This window comes from Portunus trituberculatus, chromosome 48 (genome assembly GCF_017591435.1).
Source record: "Portunus trituberculatus isolate SZX2019 chromosome 48, ASM1759143v1, whole genome shotgun sequence".
NCBI lineage: Eukaryota > Metazoa > Arthropoda > Malacostraca > Decapoda > Portunidae > Portunus > Portunus trituberculatus.
In genome coordinates this window covers 1,128,034-1,144,269 of record NC_059302.1, presented here as the reverse complement: position 1 = coordinate 1,144,269, position 16,236 = coordinate 1,128,034, and positions in this window count along the sequence as shown.

Here is a 16,236-nt window from a genome sequence, read left to right as displayed (position 1 = left end):
TGTTGTGATAGAAGACTATCCTTCAATATTATGAAGTCTCTCTTTTCCCGTCGGCACAAACATATGTATATATATATATATATATATATATATATATATATATATATATATATATATATATATATATATATATATATATATATATATATATATATATATATATATATATATATATATATATATATATATATATATATATATATATATATATATATAAACAACAAAATCTCCCCCATTACAATGAGATTGCAATTCGAAAAAAAAAAAACTAATCTGCGATGAAAGGCAATCACACAAAGTCTATTCATGTGAAAAGCTAATTTCTTGTTTCCTGTGTTTGTCATTTTTCATAATCTTCAGTTTCTCACCGACACAAACTCATGACCATGAAAATAATGCCACAAATGAGTAAGCAGATACGGAAAAAAAAAAATGATGTTACAAATCTGAAGGTTTACATTTTCTGCTTCTTCCGTCAGTAGATTCCCGTCTTTCCAGGGTGTCTCTCTGTCACAATGTATCAAGGGCTTCAAAACATAACAAGTGCATGAAGAAATAAACAGAATTAACATATCTGACGGTCACTCATGATTTTCCCACTTCTTGTGCCTGAATTCCAGATCCCTTCTCGCCCTCCACCTCTTATTCCTCCTCCTTCTTCTCCTCCTTTTCCTCCTCCTCCTTCCTCCATCGAACGACCCTCACATTCCCCGCTGCGCCAATTCAAGGTCGTGCGTGTGTTGCCTCGTCCTGCCCCTGGTTAGCGAAGCCCCAGCAGGACGTGATACCCTCGTGTGTACCCTGGCCTCACACACACACACACACACACACACACACACACACACACACACACACACACACACACACACACACACACACACACACACACACAAGGCCACGACGGATTGACACAACGATGGCTTTCCTTTTTGTCAACACTGTCCTCTCTTCTTCATTCCATTAGTCCCCTTCCAATACAATATTTACATGTTTGTCTTGCTTCTCTTCGTCTGACCTCTTCCTCCTTGTTTCCCCTTCTCCTCGTCCTTCTTTCTCGTTGACATTATCCCCTCTTGTTCTTCCTCCTTCATTCTGTACACTTCTCTTCTATTTTTTTTCTTTTATTCTTTTTCTTCCTTCCTCCTTTTCTTTTCTTTTCTTCTTTTCTGAGTTGCCTTTGTTTTAACCACCTCTATCATGTCCTCTTACTCCTTCTCTTTTCCTCCTCCTCCTCCTCCTCCTTTTCTTATCTGTAGAGCACAAAAACTGAATACAATAAACTAGAAAAAATGAGAGAGAAGTGAAGATAAGAAAAATGAAAAAATGAGACTAGTTAAGAGAGAGAAGTAAGAACAAGAAAGAAAGAAGAGAAGGATGAGGATAAAGAATAATAAAAAAAAGATAAGGAAGCAGCAAAACACTACATACACACAGCCACACCCCAAATGGTACACCATACATGCTACAAGTATTCCGCCACGCCCTCACTCATGGACACTGCATCACCATCACATCTATACCTGCCCCCCACGTCCCTGGCCCCCCCTCATGTATGCTTAACTGTCTCTATCTGTCAGTCAAAGTCTCCCTTGGGCAAACATTCACCTTCCAACTGTCCATCATTTGCACCTCCTCCCATCCCGGCCCACCTCCTTCACAGTTAACAGGTAAACCTTATACAGAGGTGTGACATCCGTTCTCCGTTTAGGTGCACTTCATAATCCTTCAGGTAAACACACGCTTGAGTTGAATGCGGTCAAATTTACACTATTATTCGTTAATAAAGCCAGTTTCCAGACAATATTGGCTCATTAGCGGGGCATTCAAGCACTTTTGACGCACGAGTTAATGAATGTGATAAATGGTTCGTCCCTGGTTTTGAGAGTATTTGGTTATGTAAATGTAGACTTTTGATTATGGTGGGAAGGGAGAGAGGGAGGGAGGAAGGGAGAGAGAGAGAGAGAGAGAGAGAGAGAGAGAGAGAGAGAGAGAGAGAGAGAGAGAGAGAGAGAGAGAGAGAGAGAGAGAGAGAGAGAGAGAGAGAGAGAGAGAGAGAGAGAGAGAGAGAGAGAGAGAGAGAGAGAGAGAGAGAGAGAGAGAGAGAGAGAGAGAGAGAGAGAGAGGAAGAGAGAGAGAAGAGGAGAGAAGAAAAAGAAAGAAAGAGAAGAAAAAAGAATGGTAACAATTCTCTCTCTCTCTCTCTCTCTCTCTCTCTCTCTCTCTCTCTCTCTCTCTCTCTCTCTCTCACCACTATCCCAGTTTCCTAGTAGCAAGCCTGCTTAACCTGGCTCAGCCGTTGACGACCAGAATGCTAATGACGACCTTGTACCTGCGTTGCTACCTGAAATGGTGCATCTCCCTTGAAGCATATCATTGCACTTCAATATAACCCTATAATTCAGACCAGGTGATGAGGAAAGGAGCGCCAGGTGAAGCTATAGGGAGGTTATTAGCATTCAAGACTCAGGTTGCAGGCTTACGATTGGATTTAATTAGTTGCTCAGCCTAACTTAACCTAGCTAGAGAAGCTTAAGGTATAGTGAGACTGACTGAAGGTGAGGGTAGAGGATGTGGTGATGGTTATGTAGGTTGAGGGTTGGTGTGGTTTGTATATAGTGGAAGTGGTTGTTGAGTGCTTTTGGGTATTTAGTTTGGCTTAATTTTGAGAAAGACTGGATTTTTTTTTTTTTTTTGTGTGTGTGTGTTTTACTACTACTACTACTACTACTACTACTACAACCACTACTACTACTACTGCTACTACAACCACTACTACTACTACTGCTACTACTACTGCTACTACTACTACTACTACTACTACTACTACTATTACTACCACTAGTACTACTACTACTACTACTACCACTACTACCACTACTACTACTACTACCACTACTACTACTACTACCACCAATACTATTACCACCACTACCACCACTAGTACTACCGCTACTACTTCTATTACCAATACTACCACCACTACTACTGCCACTACCACAACAACTACTACTATAACTACTAATACCACCACCACAACCACCACCACAACTACTACAACTACTATTAATACCACTACTACTACTACCACTACTATACTACAACTACTACTACAACTACTACCACTACCACTACTACTACTACAAGCTAAGATACCCAAGTTACTCCAAATCTATTATAGGCGTCTAAATTTCCTGTTACATAAAGATAAAAAAAAAAAAAGCAGAGTCTTCGATGAGGTGATAGTAAAGCAATTATGATGAGCGGCAGGAACGAAGTGCTGGTGATGCAATTAATTTCTGTTGTTCTTTTGTTCTCACTTGCTCCCCTCCTTGTGTGACCTCGAGGGTGTAATGATAAGGCGCCCCGAGGAACCCCTTCGTGATAGCCGGGAGGGGAAAGAGAGGGAGAAAGAGGGGAGGGGAAGAAGGGGAGGGGAAGGAATGGAGGGAGAGCAAGGAGGAGAGGGAGGGAAGGCAGCTACAGGCGTCTAGTTTGTCTTGTTAGTAACGCTGATAAAGGATATGTGTTATGAGTGAGTGTGTGCTGTGAGTGTGTTGTGCTATATTACTTCAATGGTTTTGTATTATGTTCTTATTTGTGTGTATTCTTAAAAGGATAAACAAAGTAAAATTAAATAAATGAAGGGACTTATTTTTCCATTGCTATTGAAATGTGGTTTGATGAAAGAGGGTTTAATCATACTTTTATTCACTTTTTTTATTGTTATCTTTTATTATTAGAATGATGAAAAAGAAGAAATAGAGGATATTTTCTTGAGATATTTATGATTTTATTTTATTTATTTTATTTTTATTTTTAATCGTCAAGTATCATTAGAGCATTTCCTTATGGCCAGTATATAGATTATAATTTCAATGTCATTTTTTTACGTATTCTTATTTAAGTGTATCTATAAAAGGTGAAAGCAAGGAAATAACTTAACCGTATCAGTACCATGACCATATTCATTTTTCTAACTATTCGGTGATTTTACACAGCTTTAGAAAATCATGTGAGCGATCGAAATAGTGCGGACTGTGACCATCAATCTTCTGACCTCCGTAGACCCTTCCTAATGTCAATAAAAATGGTCTAACCGTACACAAATCTCATGGTATAAAATGTGTCCCAGTATTGAAGGGGTTAAAACATCTTCATCTTCCCTCGCGTCTTCCTTATGACCTGGATTATGAGTTGAATTGCTTTGGGTTCTATGTCTTCTTGTGTTTATCTATATAGGAAGAAATGAAGAGGATGAATTTACGACATTTATGACCACCTTAGTTATGCCATCCTCCCGCTCCATCACACCCACCACATCTACCTTAGCCACACCCTGCCACACCCTGCCACACCCTGACACACCCCATCGCACCCCTGCCGAAACCCCAATAAACCATGCCCTCACTTCTTCACAGGTAACAAGTCAATCAACTCGCTTATAGATCTTCCAGCGCCAAATTACTGGTAAATAACATTATGAGCCACACTTCCCTTATAGTCTTTTCACCTCCTCCACTAGTATCATTATCTCTACTGCTCCTTATGCATTTATTTCTTTTTGCCTTCCCATTCTATCTACATTATACCACCACCACTTGTTCATCTCCTCTTCTTCGTTCTCTTCATCGACTTACTAACTGCCTCATTACCCCTCTCTTTTTTTCCTCATCGTCCTTCCATCCCTCGCTCCATATTATCTACCCAACCTTCTCCTCTTCGTCCATATGCATTTACTTCCCACTTGTCAAGGTCTTACTGTATCTCCTAGACTCTATTTCCTCTTCTTCCTTCCACTGGTCTGCCTTATCTTTCCTTGAGTGTTTGAAGATATATTGTGCAATGATCTAATTCTAAGCTCTATTTTAATATTATTCTTCCATTGTGTTGTCTTGTCCTGTCTTATATCTAAAGTAGAAAAAAACTTCAGTGTATGTTTATTAGTGTCCCTTGAAATCTATCCCTCACATCCTTCTTTCACTATCTAGCTCCTCCACCTCCTCCTCCTCCTCCTTCTCCAGCAATGTTGCCTGTACCCGACACTGCAGTAAAAAATCAACATAAGGACTTCAGGGTATGTTTTTAATTGGTATCCTTTGAAATCAGTCCTACACATCCTTCTCCACTATCTATCTTCTCCTTCTCCTCCTCCTCCTTCTCCAGCAATGATGTCTACACAATATACTAAAGAAAAAAAAGCTGTTAATTGTTATCCTTTTTAATTAAATCTTACACATTCTTCTTCAATAACTCCTGCACTTGTTCTAGCAACGTTGCCTTCACCCTGCACAGTCAGCCCCTGCATGCAACACTGCCTCGGCGGGGGTGAATGCTGCTGACATCAAGAGTAATAGGCGCACTTACCCCTCCGCTCCCCAACGCCCTTCCTCCCCCTTGGTGCTGATCAGAGGAATCGATTATGACCTTTAGATTCATTGTCTCTAATATTTGAGTTTTTGCTCCTTTTTTGTGGGTGTTTAATCTTGGCTCCTCTACATACCTGGTTGAATGCTAACAGACACGTAGATTAGGAAAAAAATGTCTATATATATATATATATATATATATATATATATATATATATATATATATATATATATATATATAAATTGTATATGTGTAGCAACCATGTGTTTTTGTTCTTTTAATGCTGATATAATCTTTTGTTTTTTTTTTCACTTAGTAGAGGAAAGGTTAAAGATTAAAAAAAAATAAAGGATTAAAATACAAAGTCCCTCTATATGGCAAAAAAAAAAAAAATGTATGCCAAGTATAAAGAGTAAAAAATTCAAGGTGTCGAATGAAAAACAAAAAATTCTCTCGTTACGTAAACAAAAAGAAATTCAATAAAGTTTTGTTTCACGTGATATGCGCCTTACGTCATGAGTTTCCATATGAGTGAGCCGCGTCTCATTGGGAGGCCTTGGCGTAAAGGGCGAGACGGCGGAGACAGTGGTGGTGGTGGTGGTGGAGGTGATAATGTTGGTGGTTGTGGTGCTAGTGGTGGCAGCGGTTATGATAAGTGGAAGGGGACGAGCCATAGAAGGAGATGAAGCGAGAATTCAGACCACAGCTATGGGGAAACTGTTAAGATGATTGCGTAATATATGAATAATAAATGTGGAGGGGAGGCAAGAACAAAACCTGATTAACCTGATTCATCCAAGAATTTTCAGCACAGGTTTGAGAAAGAGTTCAGCTTTACTGATGGACAGCTGGAGGTGTTCTCTTCTCTTCACGATCAACAGAAACATTAGATAAAAACTAATCTGTATAGCAAAAACGGAGAAGGTTAAGGATGCAGATGCAATGAAAAAAACGGGAGAAGGTTGAGGATACTAATACAATGGAAAAAAAAAGAAGGGAGAAGCGTAAGAGAAGACAAACACACAGGGACACACACATACTTATACTCAAGGATAGCCATTGGGAGAAGCAGTGGGACGTCAAACCATAAAACTGGCGAAGCGTTCACACCTCACCTGATCGAAGGGCGGCGGCTACTCCCTTCCCTCCGATCCCTCCTTCCCTCCCTTCCTTCCTTCCCTCTCCTTCAGTAGCAAGACAATAAAACCCACAAACCCGCTAAAACATCCATCCATCACCTGGGGAACCGCACCAAGGACACATCTCACTCTGGAACCACCTTTGTTATCGACAGGTATTGGTACAGATGAGTGATCAAGGCCCCCAAACGCCCTTCACTAACTCATTTTTATACAGGAGTCATAAAACCCAAGCGGCCTCGGTCCCCGCCGGCCAATTGTCCCCGACTCGTTTTTAAGTCATGCTCATCTGCTTGGAACACTTGTCTCATCATGGTCTCAGATGGTGTGGGAAATATTTGTAGGGGAAACTTTAAATGAGATTTGTTAAAAGAGTATTGAAATATAGTAGTAGTAGTAGTAGTAGTAGCAGTAGTAGTAGTAGTAGTAGTAGTAGTAGTAGTAGTAGTAGTAGTAGTAGTAGTAGTAGTAGTAATAATAATAGTAGTAGGGTAAGAAATATGACGATTAATCAATAAATAAGACAACATTGTGATTATAATAAAAACATAGAATAGTAATAATAAATAAAATGCTAATAATAATCATAATAACAATAATAATAATAATAATAATAATAATAATAATAATAATAATAATAATAATAATAATAATAATAATAATAATAATAATACAAAGATGGAAGACGAAAATAAAGCAGTAATAGCGAATATACATATAAGATTATTAACACAAGATAATACATATAAATACATAAAGATGTCATAAAAACTAAGGCGTGTGTGTGTGTGTGTGTGTGTGTGTGTGTGTGTGTGTGTGTGTGTGTGTGTGGACAAGATGTTAACAGAGTGCAGTTATATGGCTGATGGGCTGCGTTGTGGTGAGCGGTGGTTAGATAATGTGAGAACGTATTTACTTGAATGAAAAAGTTAAACAAAATAATAAATAAATAAATAAAGTATATGCCATGTAATGTGATGTGTGGTTGTGACAAGAACTTCAAGGCTGGCAGTGTGTTAGTGTGTGGTCGATTGCTTGTGTTCTGGTTTTGAGAGGCTATTTCTGGCGGAGAGAGAGAGAGAGAGAGAGAGAGAGAGAGAGAGAGAGAGAGAGAGAGTAAGGGGCAGTAGCGTGCATAACATAGTTCAAACGTAAGCCACTTATTGTCCCGAGGGAGGGAGGTTGTGACGTCAGAGATAAGTAAGGGAGGAGGAAGGAGAGAGGGAGAGAGGAGGTGAAGGAGAGGACAAAGCAAGAGGAGAAGAGGGTATGCTGAGGGGAGAGGGGACAGGAAGAAAGATCAGTGAGGAGAGCAAACAAGGGAAACAGAGAGAAAAGGAAACAGGAGCAAGCATAAGAGAAAAGGAAGACGGAAAGAGAAGAGAGAAGCGATGAAGAGAGAGAGAGAAAGAGAAGTTGAAGACAAGATACATAAAAATAAAGCCATAATGAATAAAGGAGTCACAAGAAATCGACAGAAAAATAGAAAGGAAAAGTATAGGAAACGAGGAAATGGGAAAGGAAAAGCCAAGAAAAAGAAAAGGATAAAAAGAAACAGAGGAAGGAAAGAAAATGAAAGGAGAAAAAAGATCCAGAATGATAGATGGGGAAAAGAGAAGAAGAAAGGAGGAGAGAAAGAACAAGCAAAGAGAAGACAATGAATAAAGGGAAGAGAGGAGGCAACACTAAGGAGGGATAACGCGAAACTCAAACATATTACTTCGAAGAACAAACAACCAACCAAACACTGTGAACTTATAGAAGATTGAGAAAAGTTGACAAAACACCAAGAAAACTTAAAATATGTTAAGAGCTAAGTTCAGATAGATAAATTGATAGATATATAGATAGATAGACAGATAGATAGGTAGAAGAATTGACAGATTGATTGACAGATAGATTAGAGAGAAAGATAGATACATAGATTTGATAGGCTGATGGATTGATGGAGATAGACAAATAAATAGATAGACAGATAGACAGACAGATAGATACACAGACTTATAGGTAGATACATACATATATAATACATACATACATGCATATTAGGATAGACCAATGGACGGAAAGCTGGGAAAAAGATTCACTGACAGATGAAATAAATAAATAATTAGACAGACGTTAATATTTGATATTTTAAGAGAATAATTACACTTCTCGACTTCCTTCAAATAAACATGTAACTTGAATATGGACCTTTCATTTTTTTGCTCACAATTTACTGTCTATTTTTGTTCATCATATATAGAATCCTGAATTAGGTTAATTTAGGTTACACATCAGGAAACTTTGTCAATATAACCTTCTATTTATACATTCTTAGAATCACACATGCATGCATACTGTTATTCGTACAAATACATACATACATACATACATACATAGATATATACATCCATATATATAAGTACATACACACAGCAAGGTTTCCACAACTTCCCACAAATGTCAGTTCAACATATCAAACTTTGCAAATAAACGAAATTCATAGGAAAAAAAAAACTGACGTTATCGGTCTGTTGGTAATCTCAATGTGGGAAGGTTGTCGACCAATTGAGCACAGACTGAAATAACTTTTTTTTTTTTTTTTTTTTTTTTTGTGTGTGTGTGTGTGTGTGTGTGTGTGTGCCTGGGGTTCGGAGCAGAAATGAATAAGTGAGGAATGCTAATGTTCCCCCCAAATGTGACAAGTGAATGACGTGAATTATTATGATAAGTGATAGGCCTCTGACATCCATATATACACGCCTGTCTCCCCCACCAACACACCCCACAGAACCACCTCTCTCTCTCTCTCTCTCTCTCTCTCTCTCTGTATGTGAGTATAAAGTATTACATATGTATAATGTGTGTGTGTGTGTGTGTGTGTGTGTGTGTGTGTGTGTGTGTGTGTGAGTAAAAATAAACATAAAATCAATAACAGGAGGTAAATAATTTATTGAATGCGAGGAGAAAAAACAGACATCAATAAACTAAACAAGCAAGAAAACTAGAACTAATGTTATTACGATCAATACCTGCCTTAAGTTTATAAATGATTTGCATAACAAGGAAAAAAAAGTACTTATGAATATTGAGGTTTTTGCTTACATAATGAATCGCCTGCGTGCTTGTCTAGGTTACCAATTCGTAAACTTTAACACTCTTCTTTCTTTCTTTAACGTCTTCAATACTGAAACTCACTTTTACTTTGAGATTTGTGTACGATTGGACCATTTATATACATTAGGAAGGGTCTATGAAGGTCAAAAGATTAATGGCCACAGTCTTCACTATTTCAATCCCCCACATGAGTTTCTAAAGCAGAATGAATATGGAATACGCGTCATTGAACTATAAGGGATTAAATGCAAAGCCCGTTAACTATCATTGTTGTCTTCCCTATAAACACACTTCACGCTTTATCCTTTCTTTGCCTATATTATAAAGAAAACAAACACCCGTCAGCTGTTACCATGCTCTCAACCTTCATGGCCAAGCTGAAGACAACACAGAACACTGGGAGGCAAGGAGACACATAAAATATTCGTACACAAGAAGGGGAAAAGAAACCCATGAAAATACTCACACACACACACACACACACACACACACACACACACACACACTGAAAGACAAAAAGAGACGACACGAAGGAAACACACACGTCTCTGAAACCAAGGCCTACCAATCCTCATCCTTCACCCTCAAGCATGATGGTCAAGGATTTGCAACACAACACACGCACCAAAAAAAAAAAAAAAAACTGACTTCTCAATAACAAGCAATTTTTTTTTTTTTAGAACCACCGAGAACTTTTCAGGCATTAATTTTGTATTATTCTTTCAAAATAGACCTGCAGGCTGATAAAATTTAAAAAAAAAACTTTCATTCCTTGTTTTCTGCGCGTTTCAATGCAAACAATCATTTTACAAGTATCTGAATGCAAGTTAAGAAAAATTAGGTTCATTTAGGTTAAGTTAATTAGGTAAGATTAGATTCGGTTAAGTTACGATGACCACAATGACAGAAAACTTGAGGATGCTGGTGCTTGGAGTGTGAGAGAAGGAAATTCCACCTTTTTAAACCTTTGACGCCCACAGGTCACGCGCGGCCACTCAGCCTTGACCTCCACCTTAAGCAGCAGGCCGCCGAGGGACACTGTAATCAGGAGGTCATCAGCGGGCCAAGAGTTCACTGCTCCTGGTGGTTAATGCTGAAACAAAGGCGTAACTCCTGCTCCTCGGCGTCCTTCTCTCGTCCCTGATGGAGCCCTAACACGCACCGGGCACGCGGCTTATGATGGGGCGTAAGAGAAGCGTGGGGATGTGTTGGAGGCAGAAATTGTTGGGAGAGATGTGGACGTAGGCGGTAATTGTGAAGCTAAATATGAATGAATAGGGAAAAAAACATGGAAGGGAAGGGAAGAGTGACTGCAGGAAATATATGTTAAGGGAGATAGGAATAATGTGGTAAACAGTGATGACAGTGATGTGGGTAGGGGAGGAAGACGAGGAGATGGAAACACTCACACACACACACACACACACACACACACACACACACACACACACACACACACACACACACACACACACACACACACACACACACACACACACACACACACACACACACACAAACCTGTCTATATATCTATCTGCCTGTCTATCCATAGACACGAGCTCAGAGCTCAGATTTAGATCTTAGATAGACCTGAGAGAGACAGAGAGAGAGAGAGAGAGAGGAGAGAGAGAGAGAGAGAGAAGAGAGAGAGAGAGAGAGAGAGAGAGAGAGAGAGAGAGAGACAGACTAACCACTGAGCTACCGTGTGTGTGTGTGTGTGTGTGTGTGTGTGTGTGTGTGTGTGTGTGTGTGTGTGTGTGTGTGTGTGTGTGCGCGCGCGTGTGTGTGTACACGGGATAAAGAAAGGGAGAAGGAGAATGATATAAGTGTCGTGACGGGATAAGGGATCAGACCCATACTTATCACGCGTTATGTGGAACTCTACCTGAGAGCCGGCGAAGGAGAGAAGGAATTGATTGACATATATTCATGACGACATTTATCAACCACAACAAAATTAGGGAGGCGGTGACGGGAAGGTGGATGGCGTGCGTGAGTCCAAGTCAGGCTCACGACAACCAACTCACAGATTGCCTAGGTGTTCGGTGTCACGTCCGTGTTACCTGTTGAGCCGCAAGCCGTGAACCGTGACTCCCAGCGCGTGGCCTCGAGGTAAGAGGAGCAAAGTCAACAGGAGATCAACGAAGGAATGTGTGACAGAGCAGAAAAATGTGAATAAGTGTAACTTCTCGAAATTTACACGCAGGCATACATACGTACAGGTAGCAAGAATTGAAGGAAAAACATCTCCATCTGAATACCTGAAGTGAGCGCAGAGTAGACAAAAGACAGAAAAGACAGGAAAAATATATATAAAAATATAAAAGAAAGGGCACAAGAAAAAAAAACATAATGGCACATACAAAAAAACAAAAAAAAATAGATATACAAAACAGACAGAGAAATAAATGCAATGATAAGAAATTGAATAAATACCTCACATACATCTTTAATTACTATCGACAAAAAAACATTGACTGAATTTGTAGCCAACTGTAAAGGATATAAAGGAGTTTCCTTCCTCAAAGAACAAAAAACAGAAAATAAAACTTACGGCTACATATATTTCATTTCCTCAATAGAAACAAAATAGAAAACCCATTATCATTTCCCCACTTAGCAGCAAATAGTTCTTCGTCCTTCAATCCTAACAATCACCACCAAAACTTATTCAATACACAGATATTTCATTACGCCAACTCTAGACAACACCACGCAGTATCTCCCCTCTGCTTTAAGCCAACCACTTCCCTCTCAGCGCTTCCATAATGACACACACACATACCTTCGACTGTAACTTACTCCTTTCTACCAATTTACACAAGGACACTATCCCTCACTCATATACTGATTCTGACACCTTAAGAGAGTGATAGGGAGACTGTATAAATAGTAATAATGGAAAAGGAAAGGAAAAGGAGAGTGAACAAAGAGGATAAGGTAAGGAAACATGCAGGTGAAGGGGAAAGAGGAGGAAGACATAACCACAAAGATGATAAAAGGAAAATAAAAGCAAGATAATGAATGGTAAAAATGAAAAGGTAAGATGGGTAGAGGAAAGAAAAAAATATGTAAAAGAGCGATGATGATTGGAGAAAAAATAAATAAAAAGAGGAAATAAAAGAAGATTGACCTGGAAAAATTACATCCTAGAAAAAATGAGAAATGGAGCAAGAAAAGAATAAAAAAAATGTTAAAGAAATGAAGAGCTTATGAAATAATGAATGCAGAAGGGAAAGTGAGAGGTAAAAGAGAATGTAGGAACAGAGGGAGGGAGAGAGGGAGAGAGAGGGAGAGGAAGACACGCAAGAGGTCCATTTAGAGAGTAGGACAGTGAGTGGCTTCCTCGCCTCTCACTCACTCATGCAACAGACAACGTTTACCATCATCCCTCTCCCCTACCTCTCTCTCTCCTTCCCTCTCCCCTTCCCTCTCTCTTTATCTCCGCTTCGTTTCCCTTTCCCTTCCCCAGACAATATATTTTTTTTCCTGCTCTCATGCAATTTTTATCTTTTCTTTCCATCTCAACGTTTGCCACCATCCCTCTCCTCTACCTCCCTCTCCTCTTCCCTTTCCCCTTCCCTCTCTCTTTATTTCCCCTTCGTTTCCCTTTCCCTTCCACAGACAATCTTTTCTTCGTACTCTCATGCATTTTTTATCTTATCCTATCCACATATCTTTTCTTTCCTTCTCTCCTCCTTCTTTTATCTCCACCACTTCCTTTCTTTTTATATAATTTTCTCCAGTGTCAATTTCTTCTCCTCATCAGTTCTAATGTAATTATCTTACTTACATTCTTCTTTTTTCACAATCTTCCTTCGGTTGTTTCACTTTCTCGTTTTCTTTTTTTTTTATATATACGTATTTTCTCTCCTTCCCATTAACTCCCCTTCTTCTTCATCAGTCTTCCTTTCATGCTTCCTTCATTCCCTCCTCTTCGTCAATTCCTTATCCAACTTTTCCTATTCTCTACTGCATTCCCTTTCCTTCGTTTCAGCACTTCTCTTTTGCTTCTTTTCTCTATCTAGACTTCAAAAGATTACATGTTCTTTGGGAAACCGGTCGCTATTACCTGTATAAATAGTGAGAATGTTTTTTTTTATTATTAGAGTTAGACGTGACAACATTACCTGGATGTCGAAGAGTATGGAGGGTAAGATGTCTGTTTATAAGGCTAACGTCACATTTCAGAGATGGATGTGACCAAAGAAAATGGATCTTTAATAGAAAGATTTGTTGTCCTTTCCTTTACCAGTCTCTGTGTTTGCCCTTTCTCACAATTTCTTTATATTTTTTCCTTTCCATGCTGTTAGGTTAGGTAAGGTTAGGGTAGGGTAGGGTTGGGTAGGGTAGGTTAGGTTAGGTTAGGTTAGTATATCGATTCTCACGCATTCATTGGTATATTCTTCTCGTATCCCGTATTGTATCCCTCCTTCTCTCTCTCTCTCTCCTACCTATTCTATTTTAATACCTACCTGACCTGCCTCTTACCTAATCCCTCATCCACCTTTTTCTCTAATCCCTATAACCACATCTCTCACTTCCTTCTACACCTTTACCTAATCTCGTTTCTCTAAGGTGTGAAATATGGACCCGACAAATGACATGACCCAATTTGCTCCAGAAACTTGAAAAGAAACCGCAATATTGCCTTTCACTGAAGATTTATTAGTACAGCAAAAAATATTTATGGTGAAAGGTGTGAAATGAGAGAGAGAGAGAGAGAGAGAGAGAGAGAGAGAGAGAGAGAGAGAGAGAGAGAGAGAGAGAGAGAGAGAGAGAGAGAGAGAGAGAGAGAGAGAGAGAGAGAGATCTTTATGTAATCAAAATAAACTCTTGGGAAATTAAATAAATGAAGAAAAAAGACAAAAACAAAATAAATGCCAAACGAAAAGGATGGAGGATTGAATAGGGATGATGAAATGATAGGAAGTAAATCAGTATGTTGGAAAGCGAGTTAGACGAAAGAGGAACAGAAAGGAACAGAAAGGAAGAGCAAACAGAAGCAAACCTGTTGGCACTTTCTTACGTGAGAGGGGAATGCAAGAGAGATCACGAAGGTCAGTGTTGTGTGTTATTCAATCAATTTCACACGATAACGAGTTCGTGAGGTTTGCAATTTCCTCCTGCCTCGATTGTTAACTTCACCCACCACTTCCACCACTTCCTTCACCCCCACTTCCACCTCCACCACTAACAACTCCACCGTTATTACTGCCAATGTAAGACTTCACTCATCCTTCTCACTAATGGACTCAAGAAACTCTCTACCTGTCACTGTTTCCTTCCCATTCCCTTGATTTTTAGTGATTCAGGAGCTAGACATGTCACTGTTTCCATTTTGGTGTTTCAGGAGCTCTACCTGTCACTGTTTCTTTCCCCTCCCAGTGACTTTTGATGTTTCAAGAGCTCCCTTGACTCTACCACACCACAACCATCACCACCACAACCACCATACCTTTAACCCTTCTTCTGCTGGTCTTGACACCACACAACACCACCTCTATTGCCCAAGTCACTACCATTACCACCTCCTCCATAGTAATCACCTACACGGAGACCACCACCACCACCATCACCACCACTACCATTATTATAACACTATTGGACACACGAAGCTAAAAGGCGGCTGCTGGAATGCACAAATCGATACCAAGAAGTAATGAAGCACATACTACTGATAACAAAACATGATACTAATGATAAAGAGAAACACGGGTCACTGATAAGGAGAATTGAGCCTCAGGTAAGCTATCAGGTAGGAGAAATATTGTAGAAAATAAAGAGATATATAAGAGAGGATTAAAGGGAAGTGTTGCTGAGATGATACTGATAACAAACAGACAAAACATGAATGCCACAATTGGGTGGAATAAACTGTCGTAATAAATTGCCTTCATACACGGAAAGGAAATTACGAGAGAGAGAGAGAGAGAGAGAGAGAGAGAGAGAGAGAGAGAGAGAGAGAGAGAGAGAGAGAGAGAGAGAGAGAGAGAGAGAGAGAGAGAGAGAGAGAGAGAGAGAGAGAGAGACAGAGACAAAGGCAGACAGACAGACAGGCAGATAGACTGACAGAAACAGAGATAGAAACAAAGCTAGAAACAGACAGCCAGCATGTCAACCAAACAGACAGATGGAACAGACACAGAGAAAAGGAACGATACAAGAATAAAAGAAAAGCAAAAAAAAGAGAGAAAAGAAAAAGAGGAAGTAATTTCACTTGGTTATAACTTTTCTCCCTCCCTTTCTTTACGCCTAACCCTTGCTCACCCACCCACACACCCACACACACTCACACACCCACACACTCAGTCTCTTTCTTTCTGACTTATTAAAAGAGATAATTCAACTCGGCCTTGACTTCAGCATTACCTTCCTGGCAATAACTCGAGGTAAATTCCTGCCTCTAACTCACCTGAGGCACCCTGGCATTTGCATGAAGGGAGGCGAGGGGGTGAGTGGGAGGGAGTGACGGCTTCCCATCCATCACCTGTGGCATTTACCATAAACTGGGTTATTTTGCCTAACCCTCACTCTACTCATGCCACTCCTAATCCCTCACACCAGCCTGAATGCAAGTCAAGAGAGGAAGGAGTTACGTAGCTGGCGCAAGTGACTGATTCAG